Consider the following 20378-nt stretch of genomic DNA (forward strand, 5'->3'; position numbering starts at 1 on the left):
GTTATAAAATATTTTGATTGTGAAATAAGTTATTTTTTTTGGGCATGTGGTATTGATAAGCCATGGTATTGGCCCATGGTATTGTAACACAACCTCTTTGCTAGTTAATAATATCCATGGTAAGGTGGGGATGAATATCCATGGTTAAGAATATTTTCGTATTGTTATAAAATATTTTGATTGTGAAATAAATTATGTTCTTTGGGCATGTGGTATTGATAAGCCTTGGTATTGACCCATGGTATTGTAACAAAGCCTAATTTTTACAAGTTAATAATATCCACCGTAAAGTGGGGGTGAATAAGCATGATTAAGAATTTTGTCATATTGTTATAAAATATTTTGGTTGTGAAATAAATTATGGTTTTTGGGCAATGTGATATTGATAAGCCATGGTATTAGTTCATGGTATTGTAACAAATCCTATTCACAAGTTAATAACAAAATCAATATACAATAAATTGAATTCTATTATTTTTATTACTTTAACTTTTTGTTATTAATTGAGCACTCATCCCTCGACCATTTTTAACCCTTTTTTTTTAATTAAGCCAAATTGTTTACATACATTACACTTACACATCTACTCTATACTGGGTTGTAGAGTGCTTCTCGGCACAATAAATGCTTATTGAAACATATATAAAACATGAAACATATAAGGATAGGATCAAAAATCTATAAATAAGCAATAATCTATCAACAATATCATAACTAAACAATAATGTATCAACAATATCATAACTAGTACGACCACATTAAAAAGTATAAAAAGATTATGGGTCAACTTTAACTTGACAAAAAAAAGAAAAAAGAATTACACATCTTATTGTAAAATGGGTCATTTTGTTAAATAAAATTTGCTTATGCATTAATTTCCCCATCTAATTATAATATGAACTTATTAGAATTGGAATAATCACAAATCCCCAAGAAATTGGTGGGCGGGAGCCACTTATAAAATTTGCTTATATATTAATTTCCCCATCTATGAACTTATTAGAATTGGAATAATCTCAAATCCCCAAGAAATTGGTGGGCGGAAGCCATGTCTAATTTAACTTAAAGGAATTACACATCTTATTGTAAAATGAACCATTTTTCTAAATAAAATTTGCTTGTATATTAATTTCCCCATCTAATTAGAATATAGACATATTGGAATTGGAATAATCTCAAATCCCTAAGAAATTGGTGGGTAAGAACTAATGAAGCAAATATACTTTTTTTAAATATATTAAAACTCAATGCAACTTAACAAACTAACACACTAAAAAAAATCAACAAATATTATAATGTAAAAATTAAAAGTTAATAAATCGAATCACAAAAGCAAATTTCAAAGATATTTGATGGGAAACACTATTAATTATCTTATTTGTTAATTTTTTATATAATTATAATCAATTAAATCATTACCAAATTCAACAAATATATCATTAAAAAGTACAAAATAATTCCAAATATTAGTTTGGAACCTAACGCTTTCTGCAATAAACGCCCAATCATCTGGTTCATATCAACCATCAGCGAGGCCAAAAACTACAACTCTTCATTTTAAGCAGATACAGGAATTAACATATTTCAAAATAAAAGAGTCTGTACCTTTTTGTATTTCTATAAAGGGAAGTCTCTTGGAATTCATACATAATCTATATGTGCAGGAGAGCTAAGCTATCATTTTTCCAAGCCGTCTGTTTTCTCTTGTACAGTCTTCTGTAAATCATGGGTGGCATCATCCATGGCCGCCTTGCGGGCCTCCCCCGCCAGGAACGAGGGGCTCAACCTGACCATTACAATACAGAATTCCCTTTCGTCGAGGGCTCCGTCGCCGTCCAAGTCACCTTCTTCGATCATCGCCTGAAGCTCCTCATCATTTATATAATCGATTCCCATTCCCATTCCCAGGAGCGCGGCGTTCCTCTTGAGACTATTGAAGGTGATAACACCTTTCTCTGGATCTGCCAGGAGACGGAAGCCATTGCAGAGCTCCTCCATGAACCCCTCCTCCCCCAATTTCTCCGCCATCATGGGCAGATAGTCCTCAAACTGAAACCCGGCAGTGGGTTGCTCCTTAATTCCCTTTGGCATTTGGGCATGCAACCCTGTTTTCTCGGCCATGGCAAATTTCAGTACCTCCGATGAAGAAGAAAGGATGCAGCGAAAGGAATGAAGGTGTCGATATATATTCAGCGATGAAGTCGAAAGATAAAGGAAGAGATTGAGGTGATATTCCCAGAAGGTGCAGAGGGAAGGCACGGAAGCTTCCCGGAATGGAATGAGAGACGGTGAGATGCACTTCCCAAGTTCCTACACAGCCACGTTCCCTGAATTTGTAAAGTCAACTCAGATGCGTCCAGAACTTGAAACCCACGAGAAGAGGAAGACGATTTAAACTTGGTATTTTAATTAAAAATATCTTGGCGTGGTTAATTCTCTAAATTTATTGAAAAAACACAAATTAAACAGAATGAGCTTTTTATATTTCATTAAATCAAAACTTCCATTTGCTTTATTCTATTGGAAATTCACAAATACCATTATGTAATTAAAACTAATTGGGGATTAAATTAGTATTTGCAGCCGATGTTACAAAAGAAACGCCCTAAGGCATAAATGTAAATGGTCATTGAAAATAAGAATCAATAAAGAAAATTGCATGCAAAAGTGGACGATAAAGCATAGATTGGACACTTACATCTATATTCCATGAGTTAAATGTGATATTCATTTGCAATTATGCTTTCTATACATGGCTGCAACATTCACAGAAGACCAAATTATTCATGCCAACCATGTGATTTCACTGTGGGTGGGAGAAGGGCCGCTGGCACGAAAATATCGCAATCAACTTAGCTACAACCCATTTGCAGTGGGAGGGGTTTATCTCAACCTTTTGGCAGATCATTGTTTGATTGAACCCGTTGTGAGAAGCATTGACGGGTGCAGTCTTCTTCAGGATACACAACTTCCTGCGCGATTTGGGAATCCGTGTTGCCGAGGCCGAAGAAACTTTCTTTTGCCATGTGGGTCAGGATTTGAGCACGTTGAATGAAAATGAATGTTCCAGATGCAGTTAGATTTTGTTTAGTAATAACGAACTGTGTTCGGTCCCTGAGTCAACGAGAGTTCCGAAACTATGTTCATTGTTAATAGATGGTAACAAATGTCTAACAAAAATTCCAAAAGGGTTATTGGGAGAATGGTCTCTCTTAAGGTTCTGGATTTGAGTGGGACGTCAGTGTAGTCATTACCGGAGAGTGTGGGGTGTTTGAAACAACTAAGATGCCTCTTTTTATCAGGGATGCCCATCAACTTTCTACCTACATCTCTTACAAATCTTGGAAACCTGGAGATCCTTGATCTAAGCCGCTCTAGAATCACGGAATTACCGTCTGCCCTTCATTATTTGAAATCTTTAAGGCATCTAGCCATGGATAAATGTGGTCATTTGCAGTATCTACCTTGCAGCATCTCAAGGCTCACCTCTTTGCAGGGTTTGACAATGTATGGATGCACCAATCTATGGGAAAAAGGTGAGCCCAAGAAATGGAAAAAAGTGGCCAGCATTAACATCTGGCCAACTTAAAGCAACTCACCAGGCTCCATTTAACAAACAATGGGGGCGTTATTAGGGAAGGCACATTAGGGAATATGATTGAAATGAACACCCTCGTGTTAGAGCTCACAAAGGTGAGATCTCAGCTGAGTGACATGAATAATATGTCAAAGCTGAGAAAACTGTATATGAGAAAACTGTAAATGGAGTGTCCTGACTTGGTTAGAATGGAAAATAGTTTTTGTGCTTTTCATAATATGACTAGTCTTATATTATACAAGTGTAATATGTTGGAAGAACTTTCACATCTGCATAAGCTCAACAATCTGCAGCGATTGGAAATAATTGAATGCTCTAGATTAAAGAGGTTTCCTCAGGAATTCAGTGACAAGGAGGCATTTTCTTTATTGAAGATATTTTCAATTGTTGGGTTACATGAATTAGAAGAGTTTCCAATCGTAAAGTAAGGAGCAATGCCAGTACTTGAAACGTTCATCATAGTAGAATGATCAGCGTTGAAGGTATTTCCAAAGAGTTATTTCAATTTGAAAACACTTCAAATAATAAAAATCTATGGTTGTAGTTCCCTAATAATGGAAGATTTAAGAGAACTTAGGGAATCCAATAAAATGGAGGTGAAGACTATGTCTATAGAAGACACCAGAGACTCAAGAAATAGGTACTCTCAATTGATGACGAAAATGAAAAGTTGGCTCTACAAAGAATTTTGGAGCAATAATGATGTGTTCCTTTTCTTAAGAAGTCTTTATACACTTATGTATGGTGACTTCTAGGAAGGGTAGTCCATTAAAATTGACTAATATAGACCAATCAATACTCAAAATACATAATAGTCATAAGAAAAACATATATTCCTCTATTATGTATATTTATTTACTATGTGGTTTTGAGTGCCGTTGTTCGAAAATATAATCATTAAATAAAAGATATATTCGTCTATTATGTATATCTATTTACTATGTGGTTATTATGTATATTTATTTACTATGTGTTTTTTGAAAGGCTCTCATGTCATTTTGTTACAATTGCCCTGTACACTTTAAAATCAAGCTATCAATCTAGTACATGGTTGGTGTATATACTAGCAATTGTCCCAAAAGGTACAAAGGGAGGCCGATAAGATTATTAAATCGGAATTGTTGAATTGGAAAAGTTTTAATTTGATTAAAATAATAATTTTTGTATAAATTCCTACTTAATTAAAAGTTTTCTTTTTGGATACTCCCAATATTTTTATATGGGAAGTTTTCTAGAAGAGATAGAGATGAGCAATTTGAGCTGGTTAAAGTCTTTCTAATTGTTTTTTATTATGGTAAAATTATATTAATAATTCATTGGTTTTACTTTCAAAAACTTGAAAGAATTTGAAGAGCAAATATAAAATTACTTTATGGGATTTGATCCCAAAATCACTTATTTGTAAATACATACTCAATGAAATGTTATTTCGTTGAAACCCTGCGCAAATGTTTGATATAAGAAAATAAGCCCAAAAAGTTGAAAGGCTACAACTAAAACTATAATCAACACCCCCGTAATTCCGAATCGTTGACAAAATCAAGAAAAAGGAAAAAAAAAAACACATTCGTGATAGCAAAGTTACGAACCTTTCATAGTTTGTCATCAAGCATTGTAGAGTACATAATGAAATAGATCAGCTACCTGAATAACAAATAAGCCTCGTAGAATTTTGATAAAAAAGATTACTTTGGTTTTCAAAATCAAGCAAATAATAATGGATAAAAAATTTATATATGTCCAAGTCTTGTAGAAGATTAATTATTGGTAGGGTTGCTTTGTTCCTATATACCGAAGTTTGAGGTTTATGGTATGTTTTGTTTGACAATATATATTATATACTATTAGGTTTGTTCCAATTACCTTTTAAGTTTTATGTTATATGTGTAGTTGCAATAAAAAATAATAGTATTTTTGAAGTGGAAAGATGCATTGTTGTTGGAGGACTGACTCTAGGGCTGTAATGGGTTAAAAAAACAGTTGCCAGAGGGAGAACTTATTCCACAGATTTGTATATAAAAATTGAGTTTTTTTTATGCCACATGTACAATACTCTACACCAAATAGCCCCCAAAGAGAGGAATACCTCCATAAACATTGGAAACAAAGGGCTTCAATGCTTAACATCCATCTTCCAAAGGCACTTCAAGGGTAAATACTTCTGCAAGAAACACTTTCAAATATGTGTGGGGCCCCAAAGTGGGTACTCCAACCTTCGTAGGCCATTCCAAATACTTGCATCTTCCTCCAAATGGTACATTCCCCCAGCAATTGAGCAAACAAGTAAACCAAGGGACTGACCTTTTCCAACCTATATTTAAAAGAACAAGCATCTTCCTTAAGAAGGCAATTGAGCAAACAAGTAAACCAAGGGACTAACCTTTTCCAGCCTATATTTAAAAGAACAAGCATCTTCCTTAAGAAGTAAACCAGTCAACTTATTATGGAATTTGTTTCATTGGAGTGCTCCACCTATTGATGTATCTCCATTTGAATAGGTTCCCTTGCACACATCTCCATGTTATTAGGTTCCCTTGCACACATCTCCATGTTATTGGTTCAAGGCACCCACATGTGGAGGGTATCTATTCAGATGATATACTAACTATTGAACCCTTTTTTTTTGGAATCGACCAATATGGCTGAAGCATCATTGCATCAATTGAAGGTACACAAGGATCTAACATTTTCAGGTTCTAATACTACTACATAACTTATACTTGGTTAGAAAGGTGTAGAAATATTCTACATGTGATGGCCTAGAGATAACAATACAGAGAGAAGATGACCTTCCTTTTACTCTCTTCCACCAACATGTACAATCTCCAAAGCAAACATTCAATCCAAGAATGCTCAGAACTTTCTTAAAAAACAAGGTAGATGCAATGGATGTTCAGAATTTCCCTTTGTTGTTATGTTATCAGATAAAGTTTACAACATGGGGATGATCTTGCAACTCTAGCAGCCCCTGTTATATTGGTGGCAACATGTGTGAATGCTACCTACCCCCAGGAGAACTACAAATGATTCTGTCATGAAAAACTGAAAAGTATATACCTAGGATGAAGCTAACAATAGTAAGCATATCTAATCATGATGCATAAAATGCATAAGAAAAAAATCCCCCATATGTAGAACATAATAAAAAGTACAAAAGAATAGATGACAATGCCCAAAAGAAATCTGTGATACATTGCATGGAATGCCATTTGAAAAGCCGTACTATATTTTTCGTTACTTTTCCAATGTCATTTCATTTTTGCTGCAATAATTTCCATGCAGTCATTTTGGAAGAAAATCATTAAGCTAAAGTTAATGGTAAGCCTAAAGTGCCCTGTCAACAAGAGTTGAAGCCTTTATTTCAAAGGAAAACAACGTTTACCAAAAAAATTATATTTTAAACATGTGCTATGAATAACTAATAATTCTCGCATTATGCGTGGAGAATATCAAAAGGCAATTGTACTGCTAGTTCCTACTAATTCCTTTGCAAGGGAGCTTAAGATATCATTACTATAAAATGACTCTATATGACTCTCGAGTTCCAGATAAATGCTCATTGGCTCAATTTGAAGCACCAACAACAAAAACTTCTGTTGCATCTTCAAAAGTACTTACAAAAATAAACTACTCTATGCACAACATGCCTCTTTTGAATTGGAGTCAAGATAGCATATTGACCACTCTGAGAGTCTGAAATGTACTTTTCTTTTCATTATTCTCCTTTTGCTGCTTGCCAAGAGCGGTGATCTTCAAGTGCTCTGAAAATGATTGACCAGGGCACAGAGGCATCCATTTAAGATAATTCATGAAAGCAATTCCCTATCAAAGTGATAGATATAAAATATACACATCTTATATTTCACACTGTGAAGTTGTCTCTTTCTGAATTGAAGACACTCTAATTATTCTCCAAATGCACCAAGGCTATTGATAAAACAGAGACCCCACCTCTAAAATAGAGTTTCATCCTTAGACAGATGGGAGAAACCTGGTCAGGTTGAAAGGGAGAGCATAAAACTCTTCACTTCTAGGATCAGTTTTGAATGAACGAAACTTATCCCACCAATGATGGCCTCTGTCTTTCCTTGTTGAACTCTCCCCCATATGTAGAGTGTTATCCAAAAACAATGCTACGCTGCCAGAAACTAAAGGTGATGACGAGAAACTCACATTGATAATGTCATTGAACTGTTAAAAGAGCCATTCAAAAATGTTTAAAGTTAAAAACATTGAAATTTGAAGAATGAAGGGAATGTTGCCACAATGAACTGCTAGCCAAAAAATTTCAATTTAGTCCCTGAAAGAAGTTGTAAGAACCCTACCCATCGTCCATGAGTGTGGACTGGACCATGACCAGAAGAAACTGTAAATTCATTGAAGTACTGTGGTACTGATAATCCCAAAAACAGAGAGAAGCCCAAGATGAACTTCGTCCTGAAACTATTTAGATTGCAAAATTGAAGGAAACTGAGACCCCCACCAGCTGCTCATCAAGAATACAAAAAATTTCAGACATGAGGCAAAACCCAAAGAATTGTTGTTCTACCCTACAATTTTAAAGCTGCATCGTACAAACTGTCTGCCAATATAGGTACCCAATGAATTGTTGTTTTACCCTAATATGTTGAAATTGCATTGTACAAACTAAGTGTCTGCCAATATGAGTTAACCTTAAGGTTTTATGCATACATCCATTATACATTATGGCAACAGCTAAGATACTACTAGTTGACTGACTTTGCAGCTCAGCACATAGGATTTGTGTACACCGTATACATACCAACATAACCAAAGAGGAGACAGTACACGACAGCGACAATGGGTGCTGGAATAGAAGCAAAGATTGCTCCAAATTTGCCTGGAACACATTAACATGAAATTAGCAATGCAAAATCCTAGACTAGGGAATAAACCCCAAAATGAGAACAATATCCCAACTTGAGTTGATTATCACCAAGAACAGAGAAGAATATCATAAATCCTACTGATATCTGGAGCACCCTGCAACTCCCAACTCATGTCAACCCCAAAAGACCAGCATTCTCACTGCAAATTCCCAAGATAAGACAAATTTCAGAGCTAGTATTGCCAGAAATGGGTCAAGTTGCAGCTAAAGTTGCCAGAAATGGGTCAAGTTGCCTAGTTCTTACACTGATACTGTGGACCCATTTCCAGTTCCAAACATCCCATCCAATAAAATTCCAATTCCCTGTAGAGAGGACCATTACATTCCATCAACGATAATGATACAATCTTCCAATTACCTGAAGCCATAAGGGTGAAAGCAACGAATCCATTTCCTTACCTGCCAGCCTATACCACGGCTGATGATAGATTGAGGGGGAGGTGTGGCACTTGCAAACCTTGAAACAACATAGAATGCACCAGTAGACTGCAAATTTATGAAAGAAAAAAAATATAGTAATCAATACCCAATTTTGTTTTTAAATAGAAACCCATAGATAACTATTAGAAATGTCAACGGGATAAAGAAAATAAAAGAGAAGAAAGTATATCTGATATATGGCAAGCAGGCAGACCTCAACAAGAGACACAAATGCTGCAACCATCATTGCAAAAGACTGTCCTCCATCAAAAACAGGTCCTCCCCATTGAAATGGATATGGAACACTTATCATGCAGAATAATAAAGACCATGTTGAGGCTTTGCATGAGAACGTACTGTATGAAGTGACATGACAATTAGTATGCATGCTTCTTGTAAGAATGCATACCATTTGGCACCACTAACTAGTCTAGAATGGTCTGTTCGGCAATGGGCTTGGGTCCTTCGAGGGGTATGCTTGTATGCTCCACCTACAGTGAGAATATGGGCATATGCCCACACAATAGCAACTGCAATTATGATGGCAAAATGCTCAAATAAAGGCTTCTTATGAGTCTTGATATGTCTACCATACTGAAAGGGAGGACAAAAGAGTTTAATCAGTTAGTTTCATCCTGCAACAAATTAGTGCCACAATATTTCCAATTACAAATCATTTAATACAACAGATTTAAAAAAGCATGGAAAGACTAGGAACAGGATATATGATATATATCTAGAGAGATACACTCAAGAAGTTTACACATAATGGTAATTGGTTAATTCCTTACCTGTGAAAAGAATACCAGTGCAATAAGTTGTGGAAGCCCTATTTCAACACATTTCCCCACCTGTAAATAACATCAGAGTACAACACTTCATTTGACTTTTTTTCAAAAAAGAGACGATATATTTTCAAACAAAACAGAAATTCAAATAGAATAGATATTACAAAATATACATCCAAACATAAATTTGAAGGCAGGTAATATGGATATCCAAACGTATGGGTGTTTGGTGAACAGAAGAAATTCCAAGTTTGACGCGAAAAACCTATCAATCTATTGAAAATTGCAAAACTGGTTTCGATAGGACCCAAAACTTATTATTGTAAATGCAAGTTTAACTGGTTGAAAGTTAAAATAAAAACTAAGAGTTGGGCTATTAACTAATAGCTGAATAAACTGACATGATTTGGTTGAAGACATATCAGGTCAATTTTAGTGAGTTAAAGTTCATTAAATTGACAACACTTGAGTCAGGTCATTCTTATGCTAGTCACTAATACTTTTACTGCATGCAAATATTTCTGAAATACATTTGAACCAAATGAAAGGACTTCATCTATGCTAGCTACTCAAGCTAGAAAGTGTATCAGCGCAAGTAAAATTGAATCCACTGGATTCAAAAAGATTCAGTAGCTATGTCATTTAGTCATTATAGCTTAAATTTTCACAAGAGAAGTTTCAAAACAAACTAGAAATAATTCTTTTCATAACTTACCATTATCCACTTGTGAAACAGTCCAACTCCGAACACTGCTTATTACTAATGTGATTAATATTAATAAAGATCGTACATAATATGCTATTGTGTTAAAAGTTTAAACCTTAAATATATATTAGACGATATAATTAGGAGTAAATCAGGACTAATCTAAGTCAAACATTTCTGAAACATTTTTTGTTCATAATACATTTCCCAAAAACATTTTCTGTTTCATCTAGTTTATGTAATATATTTCATCCTGAGTATCTGTGTAAAAGCAGGTGTTAAGTTCCAACCAAACTATCTGTCTAGAAATCACCTACGATGCAGAAAAGCACACACTGCCTCCATTCAAAAGAAGAGTCTGCAGATATCAAATCAAAATATCTATTGCTTCAAGATAAATGAAAGTCCAACAGATGGACCTTGTTTAATAGAAATCGTCATCAAGCCCGTAATTATCCAAGCAATATGGGTGCTAGTCAAGTTAGCTAGCATACTTGAGCAGGTCCTTTTGTTCCAAACTAGTTGTATTATACTGTAATTTTGAGTACCCTGCAGCTTTCCATATTAACTAACAAAAATGCTGGACTAGGGCACTCAAGCTTAGGAATTCTATACCCATATAACTCAAATGCAATTATGGAATTCATTGAAACTTGATGCATATGAATTCTATTCAAGCAAATAGAAAATTTGTTTAATACCGAGTGAGTGCAATAGAGATCAGCTTCTGAAATAGAATTTGTTTAGGCCAAGTGAACATAATAGAAATGGTGCTCAATGTCCACTTACCCCCGGGAACCCAAGTTCATAGGGCCCAAGAGCAACAAGAGTTACTAGCGGAACTGCTGAAAGAGGACTCAGATACCTGACACGCACCATGCCATCAAGACAACAAAATCAGGATCTACAGACTGTAAATCCTTAGTACATTGTAGAAAATTTGAATGAAATTACTTGAGAAAATGCATAGAGATCAAACCAACCTTAAAACAACAGCCCACAGACCATTGAATCCCAGGATGATTTGCAGTGTTTCGACTTCTTGAACCAAGATTGGATCTACTTAAATTTGATCGACTTCTACTTTTGTTATCATATGTATGAATACTTCTATCATAAAATTGAGTGTTTGCAAGAGGTTGCATAGATTTCAGGGAGCCCATCTACTAAAATAAGAGTAGAATGGGTACGCAGTAAAGAGATAATTTTGATAAACATGTGCTATACAAGTAGGACAACCCATAGTGAGATTGGAATGGAAACTCATACCATATGGGTCGGGTAGATCATAAAGAGACCCAAATTAAAACTAATTCCATAGAGGTGGAGAAAACACTAAACTACAGTGGGATTGGAATCGAAACTCGTGCCATAAAGGTGAAGCTGACCACAGAGAAACTCAAATTGAAAATTATGCTATAAGAATGGGGCAAACAAAAGAGAAATTGGAATTTAAACGTATCCCATACAGAAGGGGAAGCCTAAAAAGAGACTTGAATTGAAACTTGTGCCATGCAGATGGACCAAACCATAGAGTGATTGGAATTAAAAATTAAGCCGTAGAGGTGGAGCAGACCAACTGCGGCAACCCAGAAAGAGATTTGAATTGAAAGTTGTGTCACACATTGAGACGAACCACAAATAAACTCAAATTGAAACGCATGCCATACAGGTGAAGCAAACCATAGAAAATTGCAATTGAAACTCATACCATACCAGTGGAGCAAACCACAAAGAAATTGGAAATGAAACTCGTCCATAAAGGTAATTGAATTGAACTGCATGCTATACAGATAGGGCAGAGCATGGAGAGAATGGAAATGGAAATCATGTCACACAGGAGGGGTCAAACCATAGAGAGATTGGAATCCTAATCTTGGGATTGCTAGGTCTAGAAGCGAAATTCTGCTCTGTGAGCAGAAAAGGAGTGCTTCCAAATTGGATGTCTAGTCACTCAATTTCAAAAACCTTTTCTGTGGCAAGTGACATAGAGATAATCCTTCAGGGAAACGTTTTTTTAGGTATACATCCAAGATTTTATTTGGATAACTTTTCATTGTAGGGTTGATGCATCTTCATTTGAAGATGGGCATGGATTGAAAACAATGTGCCTTTCAGGATGTGAAAGGTTTGTACGACCTGAATGCTGCACAAACTTTGCAGGTGACAAGAATGTGCCATGGCACACACAAACTATACTAACCTCATCTCTGCTATAATTGTACAAGAATCCACTGATTGTTTTCCCATTTGGGCCTAGTCCAGTAGTTGAAACACAGGGCATTTTGGGCAATGAGGATTGAGTTGGAGGCCTTTAATCTTCATAAATATTTGGATTACCTGTTTTTTCTGTTGTAGCATTTGAAGCAGATACTTGTTGTGAATATTATACAATGTCCTGTTAACATCCTCACACAAGGATGGAGGCATTCTAGCGACCTCTTTCCAGCATGAGGATGAAGAAACAGAGGCATTCTGGCTACCTATTTCCAGCATGAGGATGAAGAAACAGAGGAGTCTGCCTTCACCTTTTGAAAATCCCATAAAATAACCTCGTGCAAAAGCCCCTCTCCATCTTTCACCTTCCCACCTGTAACTAGAACCTGCGACCCACAGGTGAGCTGGTAAGGGAACATGTGTTTTTTCCTGGCCAACTTTGGCAAGGGTGCAGAAATCGAAGTCCCATTTCTGATTGAAACCCATTATGACCCACCACCAACCACTGATGCCACTGATGATCAAACAAAAGAAAGTACCATCATAAAAATGCAAAGTCATTCCCATATGTGGCCGCACTACTCACAAATCCTTGGGCATGGTTCCTGCAATACGCCATGACCTGTAAGTGGAATCATATATTTCCACTATATCGCCTTTCTGATCACGGAGTCGGCCCACGGCCACCACTTTGTATGCACCCAGCAGAGCCATCGAATCGATTTGTTGCATCCAGCAGAGCCATCGAACCGAAAGAATTGTAAATGAGACTACTACAAATCAAGATTTAGTGTACTTGACGGTTAGTAACATCTAATGGTCGAAAAACATTTAATCGTCTAACAATCTATTTGACGATCAGGATTATGACAGAAAGGTAGTTGGGGGAGTTGATTTCAGAGGGAAACGCCTTACAGCGTAAAAATCCAAAAACATGTCCATGTAGGATAGGTTTAGTTCTTCCCGAGTTGAAATAGTTGCGGATTTCATTTCCATTTGAATATATAATTATGATATATTTGTTATATGATATATGATATAATTATGATATATTTGTCTTTCTGTACATGGTGCCTTTTCGGACCTCTGACATTTGCTTTTCCTCGAGATGTCTCGGATCGTGGCTGTCAGATGCCACCCTTTTGTATCTTATGATGTTTTTTATATTGTCTTAATATAATCTATGATGCTTTTTTCTCTGAAAAGATAATTATGATATATTTGTTAATTTAGGTCGAAAATATTTATATTAATTTTAGATGTGTTGAATGGGATTGAACTTTTTTAATTTAGTTTTATTTTTGAAAAATGATTTGAATTTTTTCGAAATTTTATAGGTTAAGAATTAATTAAGATAAATTTATGCTTATTTTATTTTATTTTTATTATTAAATTGTGTTAGATGATCCAAAATAAATATTATCATAGGTTATCAAGTTAGAATAAAATAATTATTAATTTAAGATATTAAATTAATAATTAATAATTTAGAATATTTAATTATTTAATTGAGATATTTAGAATTAATATATTGTTGTAACAAGATATGACTCTACAAATGTGTGGTATCTTAGGCTCTAATTTAGGAGAATTGTTAGTAAGTTGTTTGAATAGATTTTATTGTAAGTGGACACTTGTTATTTTATAAGTGATCCACAATTAGAGGTGGTTAGGACATTGAGCTTATAAATAGCTTATTGCAAGAGTATGTTGTTTAGGTGTAAACTCTTACCAAAATCAATATGTAATTTTTTTTTCCTGATTAATAAAATTACGTGTCTGAGGACACTTCTACCATTATTGTGGTATCAGAGCTCCAACAATGTTGCAACTGATGTGAAGAGGAAATCCCAGCTCTACAGGCACATGGAAAACTCCATCATTTTGAATTTGAGTCAGGCCAAAACAGATAAATAAAAAGAAAGGAACTGTGGGTTGCAATTGCTAAAGGATGAAATGATGACGAATTCCATGTAAAGAAAATTGTTGTTGATTTCAGAGTTGCATCTTTTGAGGCCAGAGAAAAGCTCCCATTGCAAAGCGATGCTTTTGCTGGAGATCGCCCTTAACAGGTAAACCATATTCGCGTAGTAATCTGTCCAATTCGCACTCAGCATTTGTCTCGTAGTCGGCCTTCCCATATATCAAAAATGGAGAGGCACTCGAAAACATGCCTCTCCAGTCCATGTTGCAATTCCAGGACATTAGTGTATTAATTACAACTCACCCAGATTAGATACTGATTGAGAATCCAAACATCATTCGAATGGTAAAAAAACTACGAGCAATCAGTATACCAAAGAGCTAAAAATAATTAAACTTTGAATTAATCAGAAGGAGTTGCAACTCACAGGTGAGAACACCACCTGGAGATTGCACTCAACAAACAAGGAGGAGACTCTCGCTCACATTCACTCTACCTTACATGAATGAATATTACATGTTAAATACATCACTGAAAAATAGGTAGTTGTAAACAACCTCCTAAATTCTAGGAACAACTCCTAAACTAAGAAGATGCGTTACAACCACATAACCAATTCTCCATTATTTCTAACTCCCCCCCTTAATGGAGAAAGGGCTATTTTGCACACCTAACATCCCTCTAAATAACTCAAACTTTACTCGCCCTAGAGGCTTAGTAAAAATGTCAGCTATATTATCACAAGTATTACAATAATCCACACAAATTTCCTTAGACTGTATCTTTTCTCGTACAAAGTGAAACTGAGTATCAATGTGTTTAGTATTCTTATGGAAAACTGGATTGTATGCAAGCTTTATTGTGCTTTGATTGTCAGTTTTGATGCTGGTTGCTGCTTTTTGTCCTTCGCCTGCATCACTAAGCAATCTCCTCAACCAAATGGCTTCACATGTAGCTGCACACAACGCCTGGTACTCTGCTTCACATGACGATAATGCTACAGTGCTTTGCTTTTTGCTACTCCATGAAATAACCCCGGATCCAATGCTAAATGCATAACCTGTGATAGATCTACGACCATCCAGGTTGCCTGCCCAATCAGAATCTGAATAACCTGCTAAAGTAACATAAGAAATGTCAATGTATAAAATACCATAATTACAAGTACCACTAAGGTACCTCAACACACATTTTGCTGTACTCCAGTCACTGTCAAGTGGTCTGGACATAAACTGGCTCAGCACACTAACAGAGTATGCCAAATCAGGCCTAGTTGTCGTAAGATATATCAGACTTCCCACTAGCTGTCTATACAAAGTGGCATCCACCTGTTTCGTGCCATCGTCACTGCTTAACTTGAGATTATGTTGCAATGGTGTTGCTGCTATTCTACACTGTTCCATTCTGAATCGTTCCAACAGGTTTCTGGCATACTTTCCTTGAGTTAGAAAAGTTTGACCAGAATCTTTCCACACTTCTAGTCCTAGGCAATAATGAAGATCACCAAGATCTTTCATTTCAAATTTCTGTGACATTTGCTGCTTGATTTCTTTGATTAAACTATTTGCATTCCCTGTTATTATCATGTCATCCACATACAAAGAAATCAAAATTATTTGCCTCTGTTTATTTATCTTGGTGTACAGATTTGGATCGTTGAGGCTCCTATGGAAACTATGCTGAACAAAAAATGAATCAATTTTGTCATACCATGACCTGGGTGCTTGTTTCAATCCATAAAGTGCCTTATGCAGTTTACACACTAAATGTTCCTTCCCCTTTTTCACAAAACCAGGAGGCTGTACTAAATATATTTCTTCTTTTAATTCTCCATTCAGAAATGCAGATTTAACATCTAACTGGTGTAGCTTCCATTTATGCTTTGTTGCTAAACAGATTAGCATTCTAATTGTATTAAGTTTAGCTACAGGGGCAAAGGTGTCATCAAAATCAATTCCTTCCTGTTGTGAATAACCCTTTGCTACCAGTCTTGCTTTGAATTTTTCTACAGTACCCTCTGCATTTATCTTAGGTTTATACAGCCACTTACAACCTATAGGGGTTCTTCCTTCTGGCAACTCAACTAAGTCCCAAGTATGGTTTCTATATATGGATTCCATTTCTTCATGCATTGCAGCCCTCCATTCATCTGATCTACTTGCTTCTTCATAATTTGAGGGTTCTACAATATTTAAAATTTTGGACATTAAAGCATAGTCTCTGAATTTTGCAGGTAGTCTAGTCTTTCTACTTGATCTTCTCGGTAAAGGACTCACCTCAACTCTTCCTGTTTCACCACTGTCTGGGCTTGCATCCTCACTTATTGAGCTATCTGCTGCTACTTCTTCCTCTTTCTGCTCCTGCTCCATTTCTTCTTCTTCTTCATCACTGTTCAGTTCTATCAGAAATGGAATGTGGCTGTCACTGTTAGAGTCTTCCTTTCCATCTCCTATCTGTTCATGAAAAATGACATCTCTGCTTGCAAACACTTTGTGAGTCACAGGATTATATAATTTGTATGCTTTATATTCTGTGCCATATCCTACAAATATGCATTTCAAGGCTTTGGGATCTAGCTTTTTCCTATCTGCTTTCGGTACATGAGCAAAAGCTTTAGATCCAAATATTTTCAGATGACCAACTGCTGGTTTGAGTCCAAACAATGCTTCAAAGGGGGTTTTGGAGCCTAGACATTTGGTGGGACTCCTATTCTTTAAATAAACAGCAGTATTAATGGCTTCTGCCCAAAGACCATTGGAAATGCCCTTACCTTGAAGCATACTTCTCGCGCACTCCACAAGGGTCCTGTTCTTGCGTTCTGCTACTCCATTCTGCTGTGGAGTGTGTGGCACTGTAAATTGTTGTATAATCCCATGCTGATTGCAGAAGTTCATGAACTCATTTAATCTGTATTCCCCCCCTTGATCCGAGCGGAGAACCTTTATCTTCTTTCCTGTTTGGTTCTCTATCATAGATTTGAATTCTTTAAAATATTGGAAAGCTTGACTCTTTTTGCTTAAAAAATACACCCAAGAGAACCTAGTGCAATCATCTATAAACAGTAGAAAGTAGTATGCACCTCCTAAAGACCTAGTCTTCATAGGTCCACAGATATCTGTATGCACTAGTTCTAGGATGTCTCTTTGTTTTCTGTTGACATGCACAGGGAATTCATCTCTATGCATCTTCCCTAATGCACATCCATCACATTCCAGTTTGATATTATGTAAAGCAGGAAGTCCATCGACCATACCTTTATTTTTAAGCAAGATGAGATCTTGTAGATTGATATGTCCAAATCTTTGATGCCAGAGATTCTCAGCTGTTGATGTTGCTGCAACCATCGCCTGTCGTGGCATGCTCCTTGCATCCAGTTTATACAAATTCCCCACGCGTACTCCTGTTGCAACTGTCTCCAATTTGCTATCCTGAATGACACATCCATTCTTGAAGAATTGTACCTGCATGTCCTGGTCTGTTATCATAGAGACAAAGATCAAATTCTTTTTAATTCCTGGAACATATAGAACATTTTTGAGATGTTTGATATCGCCGCTAGGTAGCTTCACAGGAATATCCCCACAACCTTTGATCTCATACCCACTATCATCACCCAAATAAATTTTGGATCCACATGTAGAATCTTCAAGAAACTCAAAATATTCTCTCTTACCAGTCATGTACGAGGATGCGCCTGAATCGACATACCATGTATTGTCCTCATCTCCTCTTGATGCTGAAAGTGCACAGTCGACTGTAAATAGCCGAAGATCATAGCTGTGGTCTTCCTCTTCCTCAGCAAAACAGCCCTGATGCTTCTTCTGTTTGCCTCTCCTTTCATCTGTTTGATTCTTATAACACTCTCTGATCTGGTGACCAGGCTTTCCACAGTAAAAACATCTCTTAGCAAAGTTATCATTCATACCTCTAGATGGTTTCCTTTGAAAGGAGTTGACCCCTTTCTGCTGCTGCTGCGGTTGCTGGAGCTGATGTTGGTGTTGGCGTTGCTTTCCTCTGTGCTGTCTTTTCTTTGCCATCAGAGCAAGGTCATTGCTCTGGGTCTTCAAGTTTTGTTTTCGCTCCTCCTCCTGGAGCAGAATTGCTGTCAGCTCATCAAAAGAGGGGGCTTTCTCCCTCGCTGACAACCCTGAGATGAATGTCTGATATTCATCGGTCATCCTGTTCAGTGTGAGGGTAACCAGATCTGAGTCTGATACCTTTTCTCCAATGGATCCCAATTTGTCTTTCAGATCCTTGATTCTGGCTGTGAATCCATCAACAGATTCATTCTCATTCAATTTTAGTGCATACAATTTTCCTTTGAGTGCGAGAACACGATTTGTGTTCTGTGTCTCATACAGACCCTTGATCGTGCTCCAAATATCTGCGGCCAACTTGCAATCTCGAATATGAGGGATAATGTTGTCTTTGACAGACATCTTCAGTATGAATTTTGCCTTTGTTTCTCTTTTATCCCAATCCTGTTCTTGGGTTGTATTTCCGGATCTCTGCTCATTTCCCAAGACGATCGACCATGCGTTCGCACTCTCCAGCAGGTTTGCATTTTGAACTTCCAGTTGGAAAAATTCGTTCCATCGAGCTTGCTGGACTCGTGGAGGTATGATTCCAGACTGTTGTTCATTTTCGCACTACTGAACACTCGAATCGGCCACCACCGGGCAAGTCCGATCTGCTACCACCGAACAGATCAGGAACTTCTCTGTGCCACCACCGGGCAAGTCCAATCTGCTGTCTCCAAACAGATCAGGGACTTCACTATGCCACCACCGGGCAAAACCGATATGTTACTACTGAACAGATCACAGAGCTCTGATTTGCCACCACCGGGCAGGTCCGTTCTGCTACCACCGAGCGGATCACGGAACCTCACTTCACCACCACCGGGCAGATCCGATCTGCTACCTCCGAGCTGATCAAGGATCCTTAATTCGCCACCAACGGGCAAATCAAATCTGCTACTACCAAGCAGAAACCTTCACGTGCCTCCACCGGGCAACTCCGATCTGCAACAAAGATTGCAGATTTACAGAAAGAAAGGGCTGGCGCTCTAATCAACGCCGAATCCGCGCTAATTGCGGAAAATGAAAATTCTTGATGTGCAGGAATTTTGGCGCGTTTCTCAGCCACGGATCAGCGCCAATTTTGTCGTTGTTTTCTCTGGCGCGTTTATCAGCTCCAAAACCGCGCCAATGGCGCGACTGTTCCTCCAAAAAACGCGCTAATTGCTGCAATCTTCTCAAAAAAAATTCCGCTCCGAATCTCCGCTCCAACCCTTCCTTCGGCTCAGTGATGATCAGTCATCTGATGCCTCTTCGCTTCAGGTGTTACTGCAGCTCCACCTGATCACACAACTATCTCTACATGTACTCCTACCAATACAGATGTGTAACTAATGATACATTTCCAAAAGAACAAAGTTAAGGCTACCTCTACCCTAAGCTCTGATACCAAGCTAAAAATAATTAAACTTTGAATTAATCAGAAGGAGTTGCAGCTCACAGGTGAGAACACCACCTGGAGACTGCACTCAACAAACAAGGAGGAGACTCTTGCTCACATTCACTCTACCTTACATGAATGAATATTACATATTAAATACATCACTAAAAAATAGGTAGTTGTAAACAACCTCCTAAATTCTAGGAACAACTCCTAAACTAAGAAGATGCGTTACAACCACATAACCATTTCTCCATTATTTCTAACTCTTTGCATTCAACATTTCTTTGATTTTTTTTAACATTATAAATGAATTAGCGCGGTTTGGATTTGGTTTTCTAACTCGGTAGGATGAG

At 36.9% G+C, this 20378-nt stretch overlaps 2 pseudogenes; both read right to left on the reverse strand.

Annotated features, from left to right (window-relative positions):
* Window positions 1-1582: 1582 nt before the first annotated feature.
* On the reverse strand, window positions 1583-2181 carry LOC149233235 (calcium-binding protein PBP1 pseudogene; annotated as a pseudogene).
* A 5389-nt stretch (window positions 2182-7570) lies between these two features.
* Window positions 7571-19001, reverse strand: LOC149233236 (nucleobase-ascorbate transporter 6-like; annotated as a pseudogene).
* Between the last annotated feature and the right edge of the window lie 1377 nt (window positions 19002-20378).

The sequence above is a fragment of the Pinus tabuliformis genome, chromosome J, assembly GCF_031772625.1.
Source record: "Pinus tabuliformis cultivar Carrire ecotype Pingquan chromosome J, CPIR1, whole genome shotgun sequence".
In the NCBI taxonomy this organism is placed as follows: Eukaryota; Viridiplantae; Streptophyta; class Pinopsida; order Pinales; family Pinaceae; genus Pinus; species Pinus tabuliformis.